Here is a 14,012-nt window from a genome sequence, read left to right on the forward strand (position 1 = left end):
GGATCTGCTATTTTTATACTTAAGAACTCATCAACTCATCAAAAGCTTGCCAGCTAACTGGCTACCAGCTAACTGGCTACTAGTTAGCCACGGCCCGCTGGCTGTCTAAAGAACATCGGATTGTTAGCTTAAGAGGCCCATCGGACAAATTCTTTGGCCACTATACCCACCATACGGAGCCCTGCTGATCCGTCGTCTGAACCGTCGCCTGAACCGGAACCCCAACAGATGCTAGCCAGCTAACTAGCTACCAGCTAGTAGTCAGTTTGTGGTCATCAGCCACCTCTAGCACGGACAACTCTCGCCAGTCTGCACAGCGTGACTCAAACCAGAGCAATTCAAACTTATTTTTCTCCAGATCTCCGGATTCCTACCGCAAGCTCTGAACCTTTTTTAATATATATATTTTTTAAATGTAATAAATGTTATTGTATTTCTTCACCTGGATCATCACAGCTAGCTAGCTGCTATTCGAGTGGCCACTCCTGGCTAACGTCACTGTCCCGAAGCAATAACCAATTAGCCTGGAGCTAGCCTTGCTAGGCCCATCTCCTTGCTAGCCAACGAGGTCCATCAGTCACTACTTGGGCTACAGTACCTCTTTTTGCCAACTGGCTTGGACGCCTGCCGACTCATCATGACTGGACCACCGACGTGATTCGCCCAATGGGGTTTTTCTCAACTGGCTCCGCCGTCGCTTCGTCATCCGAAAAATCCCATCCGCTAGCATGCTAGCCGCGGCCTGCTAGCTGTCCAGAGCACATCGGACTGTTAGCTTAAGAGGCCCACCGGACAAATTCTTTGGACACTATACCTATTCTGCCAATTGGCCTGGTTTATCACATGGAGCCCTGCTGATCCGTCTGCCGATGTAATAGCACAAGGGGGCCACAACAGACTTTCTTCCATCGCGACGTCCCTCCAAGGCCTTTCTGTTAGCATGCTAGCCCCGGCCCGCAAGCTGCCTGAAGCCTCTTACTGGACTCCTATGATCACTCGGCTACCCATGCCTCTCGCTAATGTCAATATGCCTTGTCCATTGCTGTTTTGGTTAGTATTTATTGCCTTATTTCACTGTAGAGCCTCTAGCCCTGCTCAATACGCCTTATTTAACACTTTAGTTCCACCAACCACGGTGACATCGCCTGGTTTAAATGATATTTCTAGGGACAATATCTCTTTCATCGTCACTCTAGGCACAGGTTTACCCTCACTGTATCCACATCCTACCATACCTTTGTCTGTACATTATGCCTTGAATCTATTCTACCATGCCCAGAAATCTGCTCCATTTACTCCCTGTTCGGAAGGTACTAGATGACCAGTTATTTTAATCCAGGCCCTGCAGTGCCTAGCTCCACTCCCATTCCCCAGGCGCTATCATTTGCTGACTTCTGTAACTGTGAAAGCCTTGGTTTCATGCATGTTAACATTAGAAGCCTCCTCCCTAAGTTTGTTTTATTCACTGCCCTAGCACACTCTGCCAACCCGGATGTCCCTGAAATTTCCATCCCTAACTATAACATTTTCCAACAAGATAGAACTGCCAAAGGTGTTGCAATCTACTGCAGAGATAGCCTGCAGAGTTCTGTCTTACTATCCAGGTCTGTACCCAAACAATTCGAGCTTCTACTTTTAAAAATCCACCTTTCCAGAAACAAGTCTCTCACCGTTGCCACTTGCTATAGACCACCCTCTGCCCCCAGCTGTGCCCTGGACACCATATGTGAACTGATTGCCCCCATCTATCTTCAGAGCTAGTGCTGCTAGGTGACCTAAACTGGGACATGCTTAACACCCCGGCCATCCTACAATCTAAGCTTGATGCCCTCAATCTCTCACAAATTATCGATGAACCCACCAGGTACAACTCCAAATCCGTAAACATGGGCACCCTCATAGCTATCATCCTAACCAACTTGATCTCCAAATACACCTCTGCTGTTTTCAACCAAGATCTCAGCAGTCACTGACTCATTGCCTGCATCCGTAACGGGTCTGCGGTCAAACGACCACCCCTCATCACCATCAAACGCTCCCTAAAACACTTCAGCGAGCAGGCCTTCCTAATCGACCTGGCCCGGGGATCCTGGAAGGATATTGACCTCATCCCTTCAGTAGAGGATGCTTGGTCATTCTTTGAAAGTGCCTTCCTCACCATCTTAAATAAGCATGCCCCTTTCAAAAAAAATTACACCAGGAACAGATATAGCCCTTGGCTCTCTCCAGACCTGACTGCCCTTGACCAACACAAAAACATCCCGTGGCGTTCTGCATTAGCATTGAATAGCCCCGTGGTATGCAACTTTTCAGGGAAGTCAGGAACAAATATACACAGGCAGTTAGGAAAGCAAAGGCTAGCTTTTTCAAGCAGAAATTTGCATCCTGTAGCACAAACTCAAAAAAGTTCTGGGACACTGTAAAGTCCATGGAGAATAAGAGCACCTAATTTTTACATTTTAGTCATTTAGCAGACGCTCTTATCCAGAGCGACTTACATTAGTGAATGCATACATTTCATACATTTTTTGTTTGTTTTGGTACTGGTCCCCCGTGGGAATCGAGCCCACAACCCTGGCGTTGCAAACACCATGCTCTACCAACTGAGCCACACGGGACCACCTCCTCCCAGCTGCCCATTGCACTGAGGATAGGAAACTCTGTCACCACCGATAAATCCACTATAATTGAGAATTTCAATAAGCATTTTTGTACGGCTGGCCATGCTTTTCACCTGGCTACCCCTACCCCAGTCAACAGCCCTGCACTCCCCACAGCAACTCGCCCAAGCCTCCCCCATTTCTCCGTCACCCAAATCCAGATAGCTGATGTTCTTAAAGAACTGCAAAACCTGGACCCCTACAAATCAGCCGGGCTTGACAATCTGGACCCTCTCTTTTTAAAATGATCTGCTGAAATTGTTGCAACCCCTATTACTATCCTGTTCAACCTCTCTTTCGTATCATCTGAGATTCCCAAAGATTGGAAAGCTGCCGCGGTCAACCCCCTCTTCAAAGGGGGAGACACTCTAGACCCAAATTGCAGCAGACCTATATTTATCCTACCCTGCCTTTCTAAGGTCTTCGTAAGCCAAGTCAACAAACAGATTACCGACCACTTTGAATCCCACCGTACCTTCTCCACTATGCAATCTGGTTTCAGAGCTGGTCATGGGTGCACCTCAGCCACGCTCAAGGTCCTAAACGTTATCATAACCGCCATCGATAAGAGACATTAGTGTGCAGCCGTATTCATCGACCTGGCCAAGGCTTTCGAATCTGTCAATCACCACATTCTTATTGGCAGACTCAACAGCCTTCGTTTCTCAAATGATTGCCTCTTCTGGTTCACCAACTACTTCTCTGATAGAGTTCAATGTGTCAAATCGGAGGGCCTGTTGTCCGGACCTCTTGCAGTCTCTATGGGCCACAGGGTTCAATCCTCGGGCCGACTCTCTTCTACATCAATGATGTCGCTCTCGCTGTTGGTGATTCTCTGATCCACCTCTATGCAGACGACACCATTCTGTATACTTCTGGCCCTTCCTTGGACACTGTGTTAACTAACCTCCAGACAAGCTTCAATGCCATACAACTCTCCAACTGCTCTTAAATGCAAGTAAAACTAAGTGCATGCTCTTCGACCGATCACTGCCTGCACCTGCCCGCCCGTCCAGCATCACTACTCTGGACGGTTCTTACTTAGAATATGTGGACAACTACAAAACCCTGGGTGTCTGACTAGAATGTAAACTCTCCTTCCAGACTCACATTAAGCATCTCCAATCCAAAATTAAATCTAGAATCGGCTTCCTATTTCGCAACAAAGCATCCTTCACTCATGCAGCCAAACATACCCTCGTAAAACTGACCATCCTACCGATCCTTGACTTCAGCGATGTCATCTATAAAATAGCCTCCAACACTCTACTCAACAAATTGGATGCAGTTTATCACAGTGCCATCCGTTTTGTCACCAAAGCCCCATATATTACCCACCACTGCGACCTGTATGCTCTCGTTGGCTGGCCATCGCTTCATACTCATCGCCAAACCCACTGGCTCCAGGTCATCTACAAGTCTCTGCTAGGTAAAGCCCCGCTTTATCTCAGCTCGCTGGTCACCATAGCAGCACCCACCCGTAGCACGCACTCCAGCAGGTATATCTCACTGTTCACCCCCAAAGCCAATTCCTCCTTTGGCCACCTCTCCTTCCAGTTCTCTGCTGCCAATGACTGGAACAAACTGCAAAAATGTCTGAAGCTGGAGACTCTTACCTCCCTCACTAGCTTTAAGCACCAGCTATCAGAGCAGCTCACAGATCACTGCACCTGTACATAGCACCCATACTGTTTTTATTTATTTATCTTGCTCCTTTGCACCCCATCTCTACTTGCACATTCATCTTCTGTACATCCCACCATTCTAGTGTTTAATTGCTATATTGTAATTACTTTGCCACCATGGACTATTTATTGCCTTACCTCTCTTATCCTACCTCAATTGTACATCCTGTATATAGATTTTTCTACTGTATTTTTGATTGTATGTTTGTTTATTCCATGTGTAACTCTGTGTTATTGTATGTGTCAAACTGCTTTGCTTTATCTTGGCCAGGTCGCAGTTGCAAATGAGAACTTGTTCTCAACCAGCCTACCTGGTTAAATAAAGGTGAAATAAAAAATAAAAAAACACCAGTCAGGGAGCAGAGACCTGGTAGGCCCAGAGAGCCAAGGGAGCAAGTAGGTGGGATTCCCCAGCGAGAGCACCACAGAGCCAAGAGGGCTTTGCCAGTTGGTACATGAAGCCATTAGGTTCTGGCTCTGAGGAATTGTGGGAAAACTGTCTTTGATACCTGCCCGACTGGCATCATGGAGCTGAGTCTTGTTCATGCTTGCAATGCCTTGTGCAACAGACAGAAAGAGCCACAAATAGAGTTTGAGACTTCAATCTGCAGTGCTCTCAATGAGCCGTGATGCCTGTGTTAAAACAACCTCTTTGTGAAATACATTTCAAACCCAGGGCCACAGCCTGACTTGAGAAAAGTCCTTTTTGCTTGGAGTTGAAGTTAAGTATGGCCCCAAAAGAGAAAATATCAAAGATCTTTACAAAGGCAAAGATCAGCATACAATGCATCGCCTCAAGAGAGATGTTAACTGCCTTGACCTAGCCTCTGTAACCAACTGAATTAGACCCCAGCTTGGACCACCTCTGTTACAGGGCGGATTTGAACATATATCAGACTAGGGAGAATCTGTATCTTGTGTGTCTCTTTTTATAAAACATTTATATCTCTTTATATGTATCACTTTAACAAATCTCTTTATCAAAGATTATGAGAATCATTGACTTTGTGCTTACAACTGTACATTCACTTCACATAGGCATACTACTTTTGCAGTGATACCAGCCCTAATGTAAATGACTCCTCCAATTCAAATCCACACACACACACACACACACACACACACACACACACACACACACACACACACACACACACACACACACACACACACACACACACACACACACAACACACACACAACACACACACACACACACACACACACATGGTCTCCAGACATCATTATTTCCATCTGCAAACTGTCAGACTGAGGTAGGAAAATAGTGACAGGAAAACCAATCATTTATCTGTTTTAAATTCAGTGAAACAGAGGAGAGGATGGAGAACGACATTAGGGGGAATGAGATGAGACACGATTTGGTATAATTCATGGTTGGGGATACACTCATCTGTGTGTGTCTGGACTCCAGCGGACACATGATAGTTCAACTATATCCCTTGGATTGATATAGCTGACTGAAGGGTTTTGTGAGTGTGTGTGTGTGTGTTTTATCCTGTCTAAATCCCTCACTGCAATAAATACGTAACATGACACTGATCTGGAAACACTTAGATGAGGAAGTCCCCTACCATTATAGAGATGCCCTAGGGACATAAAGACAGAGGAGAATAAACAACACGATACTGACTTTCTTTTTAGATTAAGTTTGGCTGGAAAAATGCAGGTCTAAATTTAGTCTTCAATGAACATGAATAGAGATATACACAAGCACACAGACACACTTTCTCTCTCGGTTTTGAGTTAGTTAGAGGGTAACAGGGAAAGACCAGATGAAGTGACGCAATAGTGTTCCAAATGAGGGTAATTAAATATTCAATGCTATGCTTCAGCCACCACCTCTGACATTGCCATCATATTGACCACACACACATTTACCGCACATACAATGGACTGGATGGCATTTTCCAGTAAGACACTTTTCATAGTTCTGTTATTATTTTTTGTTTTAAGCTTCTGCTTCGTTACTTTTCCATCTAATTCAATGTCATTCCTCAAGGCTAATGTCTCGCTCTCTCTGTCTCCTTCAGTTTCCTTTGCTGATTCATTGTCGTTTATTGTATTGCTTAATTCACAAAAGGCCCAGTATTGATCACAGTGTGCCAGTGTCTCAGACAACCTGATCAAACTATATTAGAAGTTGAAAAGTGAGAATTGTGTAGCAGACCGTAAACAGCTGTGGCTTCTCTCACATTGGAAACTCAAATGACTGTTCACGTCCACTGTTAACACTCCAAAAGAAGTTACAGAGAAATACAGTAAAAAGAAAAACTGCTGAGGTCTATAGCGTAGTAATACATATGAATTCATAGGCATGCACAAAGCAAACCGTTATGCCATCTGCAAAGTGAAATACGCTGTTGGTTGGTCCACTTGGCTGCTGTGTGAGAGAGAGAGAGAGAGAGAGAGAGAGAGAGAGAGAGAGAGAGAGAGAGAGAGAGAGAGAGAGAGAGAGAGAGAGAGAGAGAGAGAGAGAGAGAGAGAGAGAGAGAGAGAGAGAGAGAGAGAGCACAGCATGGCCATTGAGTCTGATCCTCAGAGTCCCTCATTCTGTTCCTCCCAGACAGACAGCCTTGAAGGACCAGACAAACAGGAAGGAGGAGGAGAGTGTAACATTGCCCAGTGATGTGTGACATACAGTGCATTCGGAAAATGTATAGACTTTTTTCCACATTTTGTTACGTTACAGTCTTAGTCTAAAATTCATTAAATACAATCTACACACAATACACCATAATGACAAAACGAAAACAGTATTTTTAAAATGTTTGCAAATAAAAAACAAAAATACCTTATTTACACAAGTATTCAGACCGATTGCTATGATACTCGAAAATGAGCTCAGGTGCATCCTGTTTCCATTGATCATCCTTGATGTTTCTACAACTTGATTGGAGTCCACTTTGGAAATTCAATAGATTGGACATGATTTGGAAAGGTACACACCTGTCTATTTAAGGTCCCACAGTTGACAACGCATGTCAGAGCAAAAACCAAGCCGTGAGGTCGAAGGAATTGTCCGTAGAGATCCGAGACAGGATTATGTCGAGGCACAGATCTGAGGAAGGGTACCAAAATATTTCTGCAGCATTGAAGGTCCCCAAGAACACAGTGGCCTCCATCATTCTTAAATGGAAAAAGTTTGGAATCAGCAAGACTCTTTCTAGAGCTAGCCACCGTGCCAAACTGAGCAATCGAGGGAGAAGGGCCTTGGTCAGTGAGGTGACCAAGAACCCGATGGTCATTCTGACAGAGCTCCAGAATTCCTCTGTGGAGATGGGAGAACCTTCCAGAAGGACAACCATCTCTGCAGCAATCCACCAATCAGGCCATTATGGTAAAGTGGGCAGACAGAAGCCACTCCTCAGTAAAAGGCACATGACAGCCCACTTGGAGTTTGCCAAAAGGAACCTAAGGACTCTCAGACCATGAGAAACAAGATTCTCTGGTCTGATGAAACCAAGATCGAACTCTTTTGCCTGAATGCCAAGCATCACGTCTGGAGGAAACCTGGCACAATCTTTACAGTGACGCATGGTGGTGGCAGCATCATGCTGTGGGGATCTTCTTCAGTGGCAGGGACTGGGAGACTAGTTAGGATTGAGGGAAAGATGAACAGCAGAGAGATCCTGTTGATGTTTATTTTCTATTTACAATCTGTTGAAACAATGAAAATTAAAAGGTTCAGAAAAATATTTTGTCACGCCTTCTCCCACTCCTCCTCTCTGGCACTCGAGGGCGCCAGGCTGCCCTTCATTACGCACACCTGTCACCATCATGACGCGCTTTAGCACTCATTGGAATCACCTGGACTCCTTCACTTTGTTGATTGCCCCTCTTTATCTGTCTGTTCCTCAGTTGGTTCCCCGTGTCAGCATTATTGTCGTAATGTCATTTTTTTCTCCCTGTCCAGACGCTGTTCTTGTTTTGTCCGTTGTTTCATTAAATTAAATGTTCACTCCCTGTGCTTGCTTCTCGTCTCCAGCGTCTGTCCTTACATATATGGCAAATAGAAATCCAATATGGATGGTGTTAAGAGATAGATGGGACGGCTTGAATGGAGCTGAAGGTTGGGACTAATAACTGCAAATAATAACAAGATAACTAATGTAAAGCATACTGTGTCTGTGTAATGGGAATTTTCCCCTTAGGAGATGGGTGGTAGGGTTAGAAAGTAATAAAGGAAAATACATATAAAATAGATGCATAGTATACGTATTTATATGTATGTATGTGTATATGTATGTATTTATATATATATGTGTTTGTATGTAAATGCAGGGTTGGGTATGTTTCTAAATGTAATCCGTTACAGTTACTAGTTATGTGTCCAAAATTGTTATCAGTAACGTAACTTTTGGATTACCCAAACTCAGTAACGTAATCTAATTACATTCAGTTACTTTTAGATTACTTTCCCCTTAAGAGACTTTAGAAGAAGACAAAATTACCATTTGAACGACATCTATTGCAGGATAAATCAATGTTAAAGTTTACATAGCTGGCCATTTATGGATGTTGCATTTTACTTTATGGGTTGGTTATGTAGGCTTCTTCTAGCCCATCGGTTTCTACTAAATATAATAATAAAATAATATCTTTACATTAATATATATAATTTATAGGTCCAAAAATGTATGTAGCAACTACAGATTGCCCCTTTAAGTCTATCAAAAGTGTTCAAGTTTGAGCATGTGTCCATTAGGCCTATTAATTGTATTTTTTATCAGCATGAATTAGTTAAATATAGGTTAAATTTAAAAAAATGTTTTTATTAGATTGAGCAATAAAAGCCCCACTTTTATTCCATAGGCTGGGATCCACACTACGCAACTGTTGGCAAGAACGCCTTTTTCACTGGCTGTCCACTGGTTTCAAAAACAATGATTGATAGGCAGCTTAAACTTCTTGAATTCAACCTTTATTGGGTTCAAATAGCCATTTATATTTGTGAACAGCCATCGACAACAACCACAATCTGTAAATCGAAAATAGCTAAATGAGAGAGAGAGCAGTAGTGTGATTCACATCAATGCGCTATGTAGATATCAATAATACGGGATATCCGTGTCGCTATAGACTACACCACTGCAGTCATACTTACCTCCAAGCGTTTATTCAAGTTGGATAATCTTTGACTGTGTTGACTGTTGCCTTTAAACAGCTTGGAAAATTCCAGAAAATGTCATGGTTTTAGAAGCTTCTGTTAGGCTAATTGACATCCTTTGAGTCAATTGGAGGTGTACCTGTGAATGTATTTTAAGACCTACCTTCAAACTCAGTGCCTCTTTGCTTGACATCAAGGGAAAATCAAAAGATCAGCCAAGACCTCAGAATTTTTTTTGTAGAAGTCTGGTTCATCCTTGGGAGCAATTTCCAAACGCCTGAAGGTACCATATTCATCAGTACAAACAATAGTACTCAAGTATAAACACCATGGGACAACGCAGTTATCATACCGCTCAGGAAGGAGACGCGTTCTAAGGTGTATGTAAACTTCTGACTTCAACTGTACGTGAGATTGGAAGTGATGCAGACAATTGCATTGATGGGACTTGAACCCGATCGAACATCTCTGGAGAGATCTGAAAATAGCTGTGCAGCAACGCTCCCTATCCAACCTGACAGAGCTTGAGAATATCTGCGGAGAAGAATGGGAGAAACTCCAGAAATATAGGTGTGCCAAAGAAGACGAGGCTGTAATCGCTGCCAAAGGTGCTTCAACAAAGTACTGAGTAAAGAGTCTGAGTGCTTATGTAAATGTGTGTTTTCTTGTATTTTTTTTTATTTGCTAAACTTTTACAAACACTTGTTTTTGTTTTGTCATAATGGCGTAGTGTGTAGACTGATAAGGGAAAAAAATAATTTAATCCACTTTAGAATAAGGCTGTAACGTAACAAAATGTGGAGAAAGTCAAGGAGTCTGAATACTTTCTGAATGCACTGTATACTGTGTGGGCACCACACACCAAACCAGTGAGTCATAATTTCTCAATGAGCTGAAGCAGCTACTCTGAACTTTTATGATTAAATACCTTTAAACAGAATTGCATTGAAATAGCATTTTAGTCCAAGACTAGACTTATTTAACACATTTCCAAACTTTTGATGCTAAAAGAGACAGACATGAGGGGCCAGGGGAGGTCGGGAATGGTCACAATCGGTTCTAGACAAGACACGATTGTAGACCATGTCCTACAGCTGACCCTTGGTCCGTCCCTGTCATGCCTCTCTATGTCAACTGTCAACTCACATGGACTCAAAGACCTGTTGTGCCAGCTGAGGAAACAGCAGTCAGTCAGCCAGCCTTCCTGCTGCCCAGAAATTACAAGGCAAAAAACATCCCTAAAGCGTTCACATACCATAAAAATGCATGTCGCTCATGTGTCTGGTAAGGCATATTTGACTTTAACCACATCCTACCCAAAGGGTAGAAATAGAAGCATATGAATGACGATAGGGTCTGTTGGCATGACAACTGGTTTGGAACTTGGAATGGGTCCTGAGCAGAGCAAACTTCCAGTAAGATTCATGATTGAAAAATAATAATAATAATTTGTATAACAATTACTTGTATAACAATTTTCAATACAAGTTACACATTTCTTCACATCATAAATTAATAAGATAAAATGACTAACAATGAAACAAAAACAAGAGGAAGGAGAAATGAAAAAAGATAGCTAATTAAAATCATAAATTGGAAGTTAGACATTAATCTTTACAAAAGATGTGAAAAACAGATACTACTGTTGCTCGATATACAGTATAGTCTATACAAGTATACCTTCCTCACATACAACACCATACGATAGGGCGTAAGAATGATTCAGTGTTGATTTATTTTAATACTCCATTGTGTAGAATTTTTTCTTTACATTCCACAAAGAAGTGCTAAAGAGTAAACTATTTGTTTGAGAATTTCACCTTTTTTTCAAGCTAGAAGAAAATCGGACTTTTCCATCCTTTACTAGCACTCCCATGCTTTATTTCAGCCAGATATTCAATGATGAAACATCAGCATCCCCTATTGGTCCTGCATGGGAATGTGTTGCGTATCTAGATATATAAACCTCTCCCTCACCTTCCCTTTCACTCCTGACAGGACAGACAGCATCTGGAGAGGAGGAAAGGAGATGAAGCCACTTTAGACTATATAGATGCACCCCATCTCCATCCGTAGGGGCAGAACTAGAACTTGGATCTCAATCATGTAAAGTATTTGATTTATTTAAAATCATAAATGTATTTGATGGATGGTCTGTTGTCTGTGTTCTTGGCTGTTGCTCTCCACAGCACAGCAGGTACCAAAGCCACAAGATGGCACTAATGCTGTAGATGGTAAGGGGGGAAGGAACAGAATTGCAAATCATTTGTAGACAAAAAATTGACTGCAAGTATCCCAAACAGATGTAACATTTGACTCAAACCTAATTATTTAAAACCTTGCTTACATTTGTATAAGATCACATACAGTACCAGTCAAAAGTCTGGACACACCTACTCATTCAAGGGTTTATCTTTTTTTTTTTTTAATTTTCTACATTGTAGAATAATAGTGAAGACATCAGAACTTTGAAATAACACAGATAGAATCATGTTGTAACCAAAAATGTGTTAAAATATGTTTGTTTATCTCAAATAAAATAAAAGTTTATTTATCATTTGCGCCTACTACAACAGGTGTAGACCTTACAGTGAAATGCTTACTTACAGGCTCTAACCAATAGTGCAAAAAAGGTATTAGGTGAATAATAGGTAAGTAAAGAAATAGAAGCAGTAAAAAGACAGTGAAAAATAACAGTAGCGAGGCTATATACAGTAGCGAGGCTATAACAGTAGTGAGGCTACATACAGGCACCGGTTAGTCAGGCTAATTGAGGTAGTATGTACATCTAGATATGGTTAAAGTGACTATGCATATATGATAAAAAGAGAGTAGCAGTAGCGTAAAAGAGGGGTTGGTGGGTGGTGGGTGGCGGGACACAATGCAGATAGCCCGGTTAGCCAATGTGCGGGGGCACTGGTTGGTCGGGGCAATTGAGGTAGTATGTACATGAATGTATAGTTAAAGTGACTATGCATATATGATAAATAGAGAGTAGCAGCAGCATAAAAGAGGGGTTGGGGTGGGCACACAATGTAAATAGTCCGGGTAGCCATTTGGTTACTTGTTCAGGAGTCTTATGGCTTGAGGGTAAAAACTGTTGTGAAGCCTTTTTGTCCTAGACTTGGCACTCCAGTACCGCTTGCCATGCGGTAGTAGAGAGAACAGTCTATGACTGGGGTGGATGGGGTCTTTGACAATTTTTAGGGCCTTCCTCTGACACCGCCTGGTGTAGAGGTCCTGGATTGTAGGCAGCTTAGCCCCAGTGATGTACTGGGCTGTACGCACTACCCTGTGTAGTGCCTTGCGGTCACTGTTGTGTCGTCTGCAAACTTAATGATGATGTTGGAGTCGTGCCTGGCCATGCAGTCGTGGGTGAACAGGGAGTACAGGAGGGGACTAAGCATTCACCCCTGAGGGGCCCCTGTGTTGAGGATCAGCTGGGGGCAGCCCGCCAGGAAGTGCAGGATGCAGTTGCAGAGGGAGGTGTTTAGTCCCGGGTCCTTAGTTTAGAGATGAGCTTTGTGGGCACTATGGTGTTGAACGCTGAGCTGTAGTCAATGAACAGCATTCTCACATAGACGTTCCTTTTGTCCAGGTGGGAAAGGGCAGTGTGGAGTGCGATTGAGATTGTGTCATCTGTGGATCTGTTGGGGCTGTATGTGATTTGGAGTGGGTCTATGATTTCTGGGATGATGGTGTTGATGTGAGCCATGACCAGACTTGCAAAGCACTTCATGGCTACCGAAGTGAGTGCTATGGGGCAGTAGTCATTTTGGCAGGTTACCTTCGCTTTCTCGGGCACAGGGACTGTGGTGGTCTTTTTGAAACATACGTATTACAGGCTCGGTCAGAGAGAGGTTGAAAATGTCAGTGAAGACACTTGCCAGTTGTTCCGTGCATGCTCTGAGTACACAACCTGGTATTCTGTCCTGGTAAACACTGTGAATGTTGAGCTCTTTAAAGGTCTTGCTAATATCGGCTACGGAGACAGTGATCCCACAGTCATTGGGAACACCTGGTGCTCTCATGCATTCTTCAGTGTTGCTTGCCTCAAAGCGAGCATAAAAGACATTTAGCTTGTCTGGTAGGCTCGCGTCACCGGGCAGCTTGTGGCTGGGTTTCCTTTTGTAGTCCATAATAGTTTGCAATCCCTGCCACATCTGACCGGATAGGTAGATCCATCCGGCTGGCCGGCCAGAGAGGTAGGTCCGGCCGGCCAGCCAATTGGCCGAACCTACCTCTCTGGCTGGCCGGACCTACCTATCTGGCCGGCTGGCCGGATCTATGTATCGGCCAGCCGGGTGGCTGGACCTACCTGTGTGGCCACTTTCTACAGTCTTATCACATCTAATTATTGTTGCTTGTTGCTAATCACCATCTCTGAGGTCTCTTGTGATTCAAAATTTGAGTGTTTGGACAGCTGCGAGCAATCATTTAAGGAGGTTTTGTTTTGTAAGTTTGAAGTTGCTGTGTGCTTCCTATGTTTTATCTCCGCTCTGATAGCTCTCTCTCTCTCCTGATAAACAATAGAACACC

Source organism: Salmo salar, chromosome 14, assembly GCF_965601325.2.
Source record: "Salmo salar chromosome 14, fSalSal1, whole genome shotgun sequence".
NCBI classification, from domain to species: domain Eukaryota; kingdom Metazoa; phylum Chordata; class Actinopteri; order Salmoniformes; family Salmonidae; genus Salmo; species Salmo salar.